Genomic DNA, 12,857 nt, shown 5'->3' on the forward strand with positions numbered 1-12,857 from the left:
TTTTATGCTTTTTTTTCCATGAAGAAACATAAAATGAACAACATTTTTGATACCTTACACTTTATCATTTACCTGCCCTGCAGGTTTTTACACCTATTGAATATTGAAAGAGCTTGACAGAGTGAATTTGAGAGGATGTTCTCTCTAGTGAGGGAATCCAGGACCAGAGGACACAGCCTCAGAATACAAATTCATCCCTTTCGAACAAATTTGAAGAGTAATTTCTTCAGCCAAAGGGTGGTGAGTCTGTGGAATTCATTGCCACAGATGGCTGTGGAAGTCAGGTCATTGAGTATATTTAATGTGGACGATAATAGGTTCTTATTAGGCGGGGTCAAAAGTTATGGGACAAAGGCAAAAGAATGGGGTTGAGAGGGATTATAAGTCAGCCATAATGGAATAGCGGGGCAGACTCTGTAGGCTGAATAACATAATTCTGCTAAGAAGCCATATGGTCTTATTCAATGATTCAAAGCACATTTATTATCAAAGAATGCATAAATTATACACCTTGAGAGTTGTTTGCTTACGGGCAGCCACAAAGCAAAAGCCCAAATGAATCAATTTAAATAAAAAATAAAGATCAAAATCCACTGTGAAGACAAAGAGAGAGAAAAAAACACAAATCATACAAACAATAGAAACAAGCTAACAGCATCCTGAACGAGATGGAGCACCCAGATCCGCTCCCAGACAATAACAATTAATCTGCATTTTGATGTTTTACCTTATTCTGGTTTAATACACAATATAATGACTTGACCTGTATGAAAATTATGCATACAGTTCATGTGACAACAATAAAACAATAATATTGTGGCGACCCACTTTCTGGCACACACGAACTGGCTCACAACAGCATGCGCAGGCAGAGGGCCGGCCCCAAAAAGGGCGCCAGGCCATCTTCACCAGCAGGGGGAAAATCCCGCGCGCAGAAAGGATCTGGGAATATGCATTCCCCACAGCAGTCCCGCCCCAAGGTGGGCGGGAATGGGAATGCTTTAAAGCAGGACGCGAAGTCTGAATAAATCTCTTTCTTCGCAACTCTAACTCCCCGACTCTGTGTGGTTATTCTAGCGCTGTGTGTAGCACACCGCTACAATTGGTGACCCCAACGGCCCAAACAATATTTGGACCAGAGATGACCGACGCTGCATCTGTTCACGCAGTTTCGTTAAAACTGCCAAGCTTCTGGACGCTGTGACCCCTTTTATGGTTCGAACAAGCAGAAGCACAATTCCACATTCGGCAGATAACCTCGGAGTCCACTCGCTACTACTACGTGCTGAGCTCACTCGACCAGGAGACAGTGCACAAGTTGAGGAGTTTATACAGTCGCCCCCAGAGGACGGCAAATACACAGCATTCAAAGCCCTGCTCATAAGGACTTTCGGACTCTCACGGCGCGAACGAGCACGCCGCTTAATGCACCTGGATGGTTTGGGAGACAGGCCGCCGTCAGCATGAATGAACGAGATGCTGGCCCTGGCTGAAGGACACAAACCCTGCCTCATGTTTGAGCAGGCGTTCCTAGAGCAACTGCCCCAGGACATATGCCTGCTGCTGTCCGACGCAGATTTCAGCAACCCCCGGGAGGTGGCGGCCCGAGCAGATGTGCTGTGGAATGCCAGGAAAGAGAGAGGGGCATCCGTCGCACAAATCACCAAGCTGCGTGCCCAACGACAGACCAGACCAGGCCCGGCAGCAGAGCCTACAAAACCCGGCGACGGGAGTGAGGAGCCCAACGAACAATGGTGTTTCTACCACCAGCGGTGGGGCACAGAGGCCCGCCGCTGCAGACCACCCTGCAAATTCCCGGGAAACGCCAGGGCCAGCCGCTGCTGATGGCTACGGCGGCTGGCCATCAGGACAGCCTCCTGTACGTCTGGGACAAGCAGTCAGGACGCCGCTTTTTGGTCGGCGCCGGAGCGGAGATCAGCGTCTTACCTCCAACGAGTTACGACACCTGCAACAGAGAACCGGGACCCACCCTGAGGGCCGCAAATGGCAGCACAATATGAACCTACGGCACCCGCACGGTGCGGCTACAGTTCAGCTCCAGCCGGTTCACGTGGGACTTCACACTGGCCGCCGTGGCCCAACCACTCCTGGGGGCAGATTTTCTACCAGCCCACAGCCTGCTGGTCGACCTGCAAGAGAAGCGATTAGTCCATGCCAAGACTTTTCAAATGTTCTCCCTGGGTGAAGCACAGTTGCCAGCCCCACACCTGGACTCCATCACACTGTCCGATGACGAATTCACCAGGGTCCTGGCGGATTTCCCATCAGTACTGACACCGCAGTTCACGGCAGCCATGCCCAGACACGGAGTACAGCACCACATCCCGACCCAGGGACCCCCCCTCCACGCCTGTGCTCGAAGGCTTCCCCCGGACAAGCTCCGACTGGCGAAGGAGGAGTTCAAGAAGGTGGAGGAATTGGGGATCATACGACGGTCCGACAGCCCATGGGCCTCCCTCCTTCACATGGTGCCCAAGACAACGGGAGGCTGGAGACCATGCGGTGACTACCGCAGACTGAACGAGGCTACAACGGCAGACCGCTACCCTGTGCCGCACATTCAAGACTTCGCAGTAAACCTACACGGCGCAAGGATCTTTTCCAAGGTAGACCTCATCCGGGGATACCATCAAATCCCTGTACATCCAGACGACATCCCCAAAACAGCACTTATCACCCCATTCAGACTTTTCGAATTCCTCCGAATGCCGTTCGGTCTAAAGAATGCCGCACAGACAATCCAGCGGCTAATGGACACAGTGGGACGCGAACTGGACTTTGCATTCATCTACTTGGATGACATCCTCATAGCCAGCAGTAGTCGGCAGGAGCATCTGTCCCACCTCCGCCAGCTCTACTCCCGCCTGAGCGAATTCGGCCTTACAATCAACCCAGCCAAATGCCAGCAACACACATCAAAGTTGCTGGTGAACGCAGCAGGCCAGGCAGCATCTGTAGGAAGAGGTGCAGTCGACGTTTCAGGCCGAGACCCTTCGTCAGGACTAACTGAAGGAAGAGTGAGTAAGGGATTTGAAAGTTGGAGGGGGAGGGGGAGATCCAAAATGATAGGAGAAGACAGGAGGGGGAGGGATAGAGCCAAGAGCTGGACAGGTGATAGGCAAAAGGGGATACGAGAGGTTCATGGGACAGGAGGTCCGGGAAGAAAGACAAGGGGGCGGGGGGATCCAGAGGATGGGCAAGGGGTATATTCAGAGGGACAGAGGGAGAAAAAGGAGAGTGAGAGAAAGAATGTGTGCATAAAAATGAGTAACAGATGGGGTACGAAGGGGAGGTGGGGCCTTAGCGGAAGTTAGAGAAGTCGATGTTCATGCCATCAGGTTGGAAGCTACCCAAACGGAATATAAGGTGTTGTTCCTCCAACCTGAGTGTGGCTTCATCTTTACAGTAGAGGAGGCTGTGGATGGACATGTCAGAATGGGAATATCATTTTGGATCTCCCCCTCCCCCTCCCCCTCCAACTTTCAAATCCCTTACTCACTCTTCCTTCAGTTAGTCCTGATGAAGGGTCTCGGCCTGAAACGTCGACTGCACCTCTTCCTACAGATGCTGCCTGGCCTGCTGCGTTCACCAGCAACTTTGATGTGTGTTGCTTGAATTTCCAGCATCTGCAGAATTCCTGTTGTTTCCAGCAAAATGCCAGTTCGGATTCGACACCATCGACTTCCTGGGCCACAGGATTACTAAAGACGGGGCAACCCCACTGCCCGCCAAGGTAGACGCGGTTCGCAACTTCCCCCGACCCAACACAATCAAAGGCCTGCAGGAATTCGTGGGTATGGTGAATTTCTACCACCATTTCCTCCCCTCAGCAGCCCGAACCATGCGACCCCTGTTCACTCTAATGTCGGGTAAGGGCAAGGACATTACCTGGGACGAAGCGGCCGCAACCGCTTTCGTTAAAACCAAAGAAGCCTTGGCAAATGCCGCGATGCTAGTGCACCCCAGAACGGACGTTCCTACTGCCCTCACGGTGGACGCATCCAACACAGCGGTCGGTAGAGTGCTGGAACAACTCATCGAGAGTCGCTGGCAACCCCTGGCATTCTTCAGCAAACACCTACGACCAGCTGAACTCAAATACAGTGTTTTCGACCGGGAGCTATTGGCACTATACCTGGCAATCCGGCACTTCAGGTACTTGTTAGAAGGTAGGCCCTTCACCGCGTTCACATACCACAAACCGCTTACCTTTGCGTTCATGAAGGTGTCCGATCCCTGGTCGTCCCGCCAGCAGCGACATCTCCGAGTACACGACGGACATACGGCATGTCTCTGGAAAGGACAACGTCGTGGCGGACGCACTTTCCAGACCTACCATACAGGCCCTGTCCCAGGGGGTGGACTATGCAGCGCTGGCAGAGGCACAGCAGGCAGACGCTGAGATCCCCAGTTACAGGACTGCAGTCTCCGGTTTGCAGCTCCAAGACCTCCCTGTAGGCCCAGGTGAGAGGACCCTACTATGTGACGTAGCTACCGGCCAACCCCGCCCCGTCGTCCCGGCAGCCTGGCGAAGGCGGGTTTTCGAGTCCATTCACAACTTAGCGCACCCCTCCATCAGGACAACCGTCCGGCTGGTCGCCAACAGGTTCGTGTGGCATGGACTGCGTAAACAGGTCAGTGAATGGGCCAAAACGTGCATGCAGTGCCAAACAGCCAAGGTGCAGCGGCACAACAAGGCTCCGCCGCAGCGGTTCTAACCCACCCGCCGGAGGTTTGACCACATCCATGTGGATATCGTGGGGCCCCTGCCAGTGTCACGAGGAGCGCGGTGCCTCCTAACTATGATAGACCAGTTCACCAGATGGCCAGAGGCAGTCCCGCTCACCGACACCACCTCTGAATTCTGCGCCCGAGCACTGATCGCAACCTGGGTAGCCCGCTTCGGGGTACCGGCCCACATTACCTCCGACAGGGGCGCCCAGTTCACCTCCAGTCTGTGGTCAGGCATGGCCAATCTTTTAGGATCTCAGCTACACCACACAACTGCCTACCACCCACAGTCGAACGGACTAGTGGAGCGTTTCCACCGTCACCTGAAGTCAGCTCTCATGGCCCACCTGGAGGGGCCTAGCTGGGTGGACGAACTTCCCTGGGTCCTGCTCGGAATCCTAATGGCGCCCAAAGAGGATCTGCACACCTCGTCGGCCGAGTTGGTGTACGGCACACCCCTGGTCGTCCCAGGAGAGTTCATACCAGCCCCAAGGGGGCAAGAGGAAGAACCCACAACAGTCCTGGACAGACTACAGGAGAGGCTCGGTAACCTGGCCCCCATCCCCACTTCACAGCACGGACAGAGCCCGACCTACGTACCCAAAGACCTGCAGAACTCTAAGTTTCTTTTTGTACGATGGGGCGGACACCGGGCACCGCTACAGCGGCCCTACGAGGGGCCGTTTAAGGTGATCAGGAACAACAGGTCCACGTTCGTGCTGGACATTGCGGAGAGAGAGGAGGTTTTCACGGTGGACTGACTCAAACCGGCCCATGTGGACTTGGCGCAGCCGGTCCAGGCTCAGGCATCGCGGCGCAGGGGCAGACCTCCCAAACAGAGGCTGATCCAGACTGTGGACATTGGGGGAGGTATCACCGGTTCTGGGGGGGGGGGGGGTTATGTGGCAACCCACTTTCTGGCACACACGAACCAGCTCACAACAGCGCGCGCAGGCAGAGGGCCGGTCCCAGAAAGGGCACCAGGCCATCTTCACCAGCAGGGGGAAAATCCCCCCGCGCAGGAAGGGTCTGGGAATATGCATTCCCCACAGCAGTCCCGCCCCAAGGTGGGCGGGAACGGGAATGCTTTAAAGCAGGCCGTGAAGTTTGAATAAATCTCTTTCATCGCAACTCTAACTCACCAACTCCGTGTGGTTATTCTAGCGCTGTGTGTAGCACATCGCTACAATATAACAATAACAAGCATTGAAGGTGGCCTGACCTCCTTCTCTGTTCTAAATAATATTGACACCCCAAATGCTGGAGGAACTCAGCAAGTCAGGCAGCATCTATGATGGGGAAAAAACAGTGAATGTTTCGCTGAATGAGGTTGTCTTGGCCTGGAATGTGGACTGTTTATTACAGCACGTGCAATCAAATATCAGGATTCAACTCCCTCCATAGTCTGTAAGGAGTTTGTACATTCTCCCCATTTAATAGCCATCCGTTAGTTTCGTGAGACCATGGATTTGCTCCTTGGAAGGTTTCCAGGGCGCAGGCCTGGGCAAGGTTGTATGGAAGACCGGCAGTTGCCCATGCTGCAAGTCACCCCTCTCCACATCAGCGATGTTGTCCAAGGGAAGGGCACTAGGGCCGATACAGTTTGGCACCAGTGTCGTCGCAGAGAATTGTGTGGTTAAGTGCCTTGCTCAAGGACACAACCCACTGCCTCAACTGAGGCTCGAACTAGCGACCTTCAGATCACTAGAGTGACGCCTTAATGATTTGGCCACGCACCAACACATCACCATGCAGGTTTCCTCCAAGTGCTCTGGTTTCCACGCACAGTCCAAAGATATAACGGTTAATTGGTCACATGGGTGTAATTGGGTGGAGTGTGCTCTTTGGACCAGAAGGGCTTGTTACCATGCGGTTTCTCCAAAAATGAATAAGATGTGGGCAGGCAGGTAGGTGAAGTCTAGTTTGACCCAGGCCATTCTGAACCTCCTGCAGTGAGCATCACATGCAGTGAGTGAAGCTTCACCTGCTGAAAGGTTAGTGAGTTGTGCACATGCCGTGTTGTTGGTGGAAGCGTGGTGACTGATGTGAGCTGCCCACCACCACAATACACACCAATTTGATTTGATGCAAATTATGCATTTCTCTGTTGAGCTTGAATAAACTTGGGTTGTTTTTAAGTTTTGTAACTCCAAAATAAAGAAAAAAAATTAAAAGAAAAACACGGAGCCAGGAGATAACTCGTGTACTTTCAGTTTCGTTTTAACTTTAGCGTGATGTGCACGTTTCACGTGGTAGCGTCATGGAGCATGTAGCTCATGTATTTTTACATATAACCCATAATTAATTCTTTTAACAAATAAAGAATGCCTACTCAAACAATATATTTGCAATAATACTCAAATACACTGAAATATTAAATACACAACAGTTTTCTCTGGAGCAGTGGAGGCTGAGGGGAGATCTGATAGAGTTGTATAAGATTACAAGAGGCATGGATCGAGTAGACAGACAGTACGTTTTCTCTGAGTGTCTGATACGGGAGGCATGAGTTTAATGTGAGAGGGGGTAATTTCAAAGGAAATATGAGGGACAAATTTTTAACACAGAGAGTGGTGGGTGCCTGGATTATGCTGCCTGGGATGGCAATAGAGGCAGAAACATTAGAGACTTATAACAGACATTTAGATAGGCAAACGAATGTGAAGAAAATGGAGGGATATGGGCATTGTGTAGGCGGAGGAGATTAGTTAGGGTGCCCATTTGATTACTAATTTAATTGGATCAGCACAACATTGCGAGTTGAAGGGTTTGTTTCTATGCTGTACAGTTACCCCTTGCTTTCCCGTCCTGGTGAGGGGCCTCAGCCGGAAACGTTGACTATTTATTTATTTCCACAGATGCTTCTTGACCTGCTGAGTTCCTCCATTATTTTGTGTGTATCACTCAAAATCTTTGCTGCTGACTTTGCTGTGCAGGTTGGCACAGTACCTTATGCCAGGGCAGAATGCATAAGCTGTGGTGTGATGAGATTGATGTCCTTCCCCAGGTATCATTTTTATTAAGAAATAAAAATTAATCCAGCAGCGTATGGGGATTTTTCAAAATGATCATACCTGTCAGGGACAAAAATATGAGGGAATGTAATCTGCAAATCATCAGGAAATCTGTAGGAGTCATGAGAATTAAATCCACATACTTAAATGATTTTTAAAAAATTTACATTTTCTTTCATTCTCTTCTAATTTTATACGTAGCCCTTTGGGGACAGAAGAGCATTTGAAAACTAAAATTATTTCTTTTTTGAAATTAAATAAAAAAATCGCTGCAAATGTCACGACATAAAAATTGTTTTATGGCATTTAAGTAGCTTAATTTTATTTTGCAATATTAAAATTAGAAATGTATAGAGAAAATGTGAGAGATACTGGGTTGGTAATGTCTCTTGATCCGACTCATACATCTAACGTGCTGAAATTCACACTGCCTGAGACACCATTTCCAAAAGCAATTTATGCTGATGTTTTCTGAAAATATCATTAACACAGGACAGAATCTCTAATAGCTCACAAATTTCTACAGATGTACCGTGGAGAGCATTCTAACTGGTTACATCTCCGTCTGGTATGGAGCGGCTACTGCAGAGGATCAGAAAAAGCTACAGAAAGTTGTAAACTCAGGCAGTTCCATCATGGGAACTAACCTCCACAGCACCCAGGACATCTTCAAAAGGTGATCCCTCAGAAAGGAAGCATCCATCATTAAGGACCCTCATCACCCAGGACATGCTCTCTTCTCATTGAGACCATCAAGGAGGAGGTACAGGAGCCTGAAGACATACACTCAATGTTTCAGGAACAGTTCTACCCCTCCACCATATTGAGCAAGGAGCAAGAGAGTGGTTGTGGATGGTTGTCTCTCTGACTGGAGGCCTGTGACTAATGGTGTGCCACAGGGATCGGTGCTGAGTCCATTGTTATTTGTCGTCTGTATCAACGATCTGGAAGATAATGTGATCAACTGGATCAGCAAATTTGCAGATGACACCAAGATTGGAGTTGTACTCTGCAGCGAGGAAGACTATCAGAGCTTGCAGCAGGATCTGGACCAGCTGGAAAAATAGACTGAAAAATGGCAGATGGAATTTAATGGAGACAAGTGTGAGCAGTGGGGAACTGGGGGGTCTGGTAGAACAAAGGGATCAGGAATACAGACTGACAATTTCTTGAAAGTGGCATCACAAGTAGTTAGGTTCAGAAAGAGGGCTTTTGGCATTGCTCTCCCTGAATCAATGTATTGAATACTGGAGATGGGATGTTATGTATAAGACGTTGGTAAGACCTAATTTGCAGTATTGTGTGCAGTTCTGGCCACCTACTTACAGGAAAGGTATCAATAAGATTGAAAGAGTATAGAGAAAATTTACAAGGACGTTGCCAGAACTTGAAGACCGGAGCTGGAGGTTGACTAGGTTAGGACTCTATTCCCTAGAGGTAGGTGAATAAGGAGAGATTTGATGGAGGCATACCAAATTATAAGGGTATAGTTAGGGTAAATGCAAACAGCCTTTTTCCACTGAGGTTGGGTGGATCTACAACTAGAGGTCATGAGTTAAGGGTGAAAGATGAAATATGTAAGGGGAACATGAGAGGGAACTTCTTCACTCAGAGGGAGGTGAGAGTGTGGAATGAGCTGTTAGCAGAAGTGACGGATGTGGGTTCAGTTTCAGATCTAAGAGAAATTTAAATAGGTATATGAATGGGAGGAGTGTGTAGGACTATCATCTAGATGCATCAATGGCACTCAGTGGATTAATAGTTTAGCACAGATTAGATGGAATGAAGGGTCTGTTTCTATGCTGTGGTGTTCCCTGACTTTATGATAGTATTGGTTATAATACCTCCAGAAATGGCAACATTCATACCCTCCATGATTAATAGTCTTGATTCTTCATGTAAGAAGAATGGAAACATCTCTGTTTCTTGTTTGATGAAAATGCAACTCAAAGTTCAAAGTAAGTTTATTATTGAAGTATATATATGTCACCATATACAGCCCTGAGATTCATTTCCTTGCAGGCGTTTGTAGGAAAGTGAAGAAATAACAATACAATTTGGTTCATCAAAGTTGTTATAGCTGGGGAGGGGAGTGGGGATAATTCCTCATTACCTATTAAATACTCCCAATGGCGTGCATCTCAGATAGACTCTGACAACCAAGTCCAGCTCCTAGCCTTCATGTGTGGCTTTGTTACCATGCCCTGCAGAAGCATTCCTACTGACAGGAGAAGCAGCAAAGGTGGGTTTAAAATCAGTCGCTTCAGACAGGTGGGGCTCATCAGCTGAGGTTGGCAGCTCATCTAGGAGAAGGAAAACTCTGATCTCAAACCTTTGCTCCCTTGCGGCTATGCTCACTCATGAAGAAGGCTCTGGCAGTAAATTCCAAGGAAAAATCTGGAGTCTCCAGACAGACTTATGTTAAGTTCAATGCTGACTGGCAGCTCCTGTGACACTGCTGGCACCAAACTCTGCTGCTCCTTTGGGTTCGTCAGTTGCGTAGAGATGGGGAGCCTGCTGCATGGGCAACAGCTTGCTCATCATGTCATACTACCCTGGCTTGGGTATCACGTAAATAGCTAGGATGCGGTAACCATGGCTGCCCCCGACAAACGGACGTCCAAACAATAGAGTTAACAATGACTGACAAACAACCAATGCACGGAAGAGGACAATTTAGCCCTCTGAATCATCTAACTATCTCAATAAGCTAAATATAAGTCACAAGTACAACCTAGCAGCAGAGAAAATTATCAAAAGGATTTGTGCAGAGTGTGATTTTGTATAAAATTAACATGGTATGCCTACACATTGAGCATTCTTTGAAAACTCTTTTTCTTTGCCATTGCTGCTTTGAAAAATGATATAAAAAATCCATGTGCCTCTTTTGGAAAAAACTTGTTGAAATATAATCATTACATCTGTTCCTCTGAGTTCAGGGTTAAAGATTCCAGATTGCTTATTGTCACTCATCAGCAAAAGAGAATGAACCAAAAGGGATAACTTCACTCGCCCATCATTGCAATGTCCCCACAACCAATGGACTCACTTTCAAGGACTCTTCATCTCATGTTCTCGATATTTATTGCTTATATATTTATTTATTATTATTTCTTTCTTCTTGAATTTGCACTGTTTTGTTTGGATCCTCCATTCGGGTGTTTTTTTATTGATTCTGTTATGGCTATTATAATACAGATTTATTGAGAATGCCCACAAGAAACCTGAGGGTTGTATATGGTGACATGTATACACTTGGATAATAAAACTTCTTTGAAGTTTGAACTTTCAAGTAATTCTTACTCCAGATTTGATGCAGCATAATAAAACAATAAATATAAAAATTCAATAAATATAAATATACAGTGAAAGCAATCTTATAGAGCATAATCTAGAAATAATTGCTGACGATAACCATATATACATATCTCAACTTATATACATAGACTGATTGTATGTATATAAAGTGAGGATAGGTGCAGGAGTATCTGAATATAAAGTGATTGACCCAAAATGATAAAGGGACAAGCGAATCTCTTCTAAGTAGCAGCAGGGCATATGAAAACACAGGAGGAAAAACACTGTCAGTGTGGGTATGAGGTGTGGAGTGTCAGTGTAAAGTGACAGTGAATGGGGGGATGAAGTGGGTGGTGAGGGACTGTGGAGAGGAGTGTGTCAGTGTGGGTATGAGGTGTGGAGTGTCAGTGTAAAGTGACAGTGAATGGGGGATGAAGGGGGTGGTGACGGACTGTGGAGAGGAGTGTGTCAGTGTGGGTATGAGGTGTGGAGTGTCAGTGTGAAGTGACAGTGAATGGGGTGGGATGAAGGGGGTAGTGAGGGACTGTGGAGAGGAGTGTGTCAGTGTGGGTATGAGGTGCGAGTGTCAGTGTGAAGTGACAGTGAATGGGGGGGATGAAAGGGGTGGTGAGGGACTGTGGAGAGGAGTGTGTCAGTGTGGGTATGAGGTGTGGAGTGTCAGTGTAAAGTGACAGTGAATGGGGGGATGAAGGGGGTGGTGAGGGACTGTGGAGAGGAATGTGTCAGTGTGGGTATGAGGTGCAAGTGTCAGTGTGAAGTGACAGTGAATGGGGGGATGAAGGGGGTGGTGAGGGACTGTGGAGAGGAGTGTGTCAGTGTGGGTATGAGGTGCAAGTGTCAGTGTGAAGTGACAGTGAATGGGGGGATGAAGGGGGTGGTGAGGGACTGTGGAGAGGAGTGTGTCAGTGTGGGTATGAGGTGTGGAGTGTCAGTGTAAAGTGACAGTGAATGGGGGGGATGTTGGTTGCTGAAGGACAATAGAGAGGAGTGGTTGATGTCAATGTAATTGTGGTTACTATCATGATGTGTTGTGTTGTCTGACATGGGCAATCAAGGTCTTCCTTCTCCATCCATAACCATGATTGCTCTCAGTGGTCACATAACCAGGACTTGTGATACGCATCAGCTGCTCATACAACCAACCATCCACCACTTGCTCCCGTGGCTTCATGAGACCCTGATCAGCAGCTAAGCGGATGCTACACCTTGCCCAAGGGTGACCTGCAGGCTAGTGGAGGAAAGGAGCACCTTTACACCTCCTTTGGTAGAAACGTATCTCCATCCCACAACCCACGGTAGGGTAGGCTATTGGCTGGAGGTGTTGAACATTGACGACTCAGAAGACAGTGAGCCATTTGCTAATTCTGTATCAGTATCAGCTGCTTACTTTCATGGTCACATCACAATTCTCAAGGAGTCATGAGCTGGATTTTGCAGAGAATGCAAAATCTAATGGCACTTTCTGACTAAAGCAGCACTGTGTTTGAGTTCCCTGCATTCGGTTTGTGTAAGTGTGAATAAGCAAGTCTCCAACTTGGTGTCTGCTCTGTGCAAGCTATTTCGCCACTGTATAGCTTCAAAAGACAATACCTCAAAATGGCGGCATCTGTCATAAAGGGCAGCTATCGCCTTGGACATGCCCTCTTCTCATTGCTACCATCAAGGAGGAGGTAAAGGAGCCTGAAGACACAAACTCAATGTTTTAGGAACAGTTCTACCCCTCCACCATCAGATTTCTGAATGGACAATGAGCCCATGAACACTACCTCACTA

Source organism: Mobula birostris, chromosome 2 (assembly GCF_030028105.1).
Source record: "Mobula birostris isolate sMobBir1 chromosome 2, sMobBir1.hap1, whole genome shotgun sequence".
In the NCBI taxonomy this organism is placed as follows: domain Eukaryota; kingdom Metazoa; phylum Chordata; class Chondrichthyes; order Myliobatiformes; family Myliobatidae; genus Mobula; species Mobula birostris.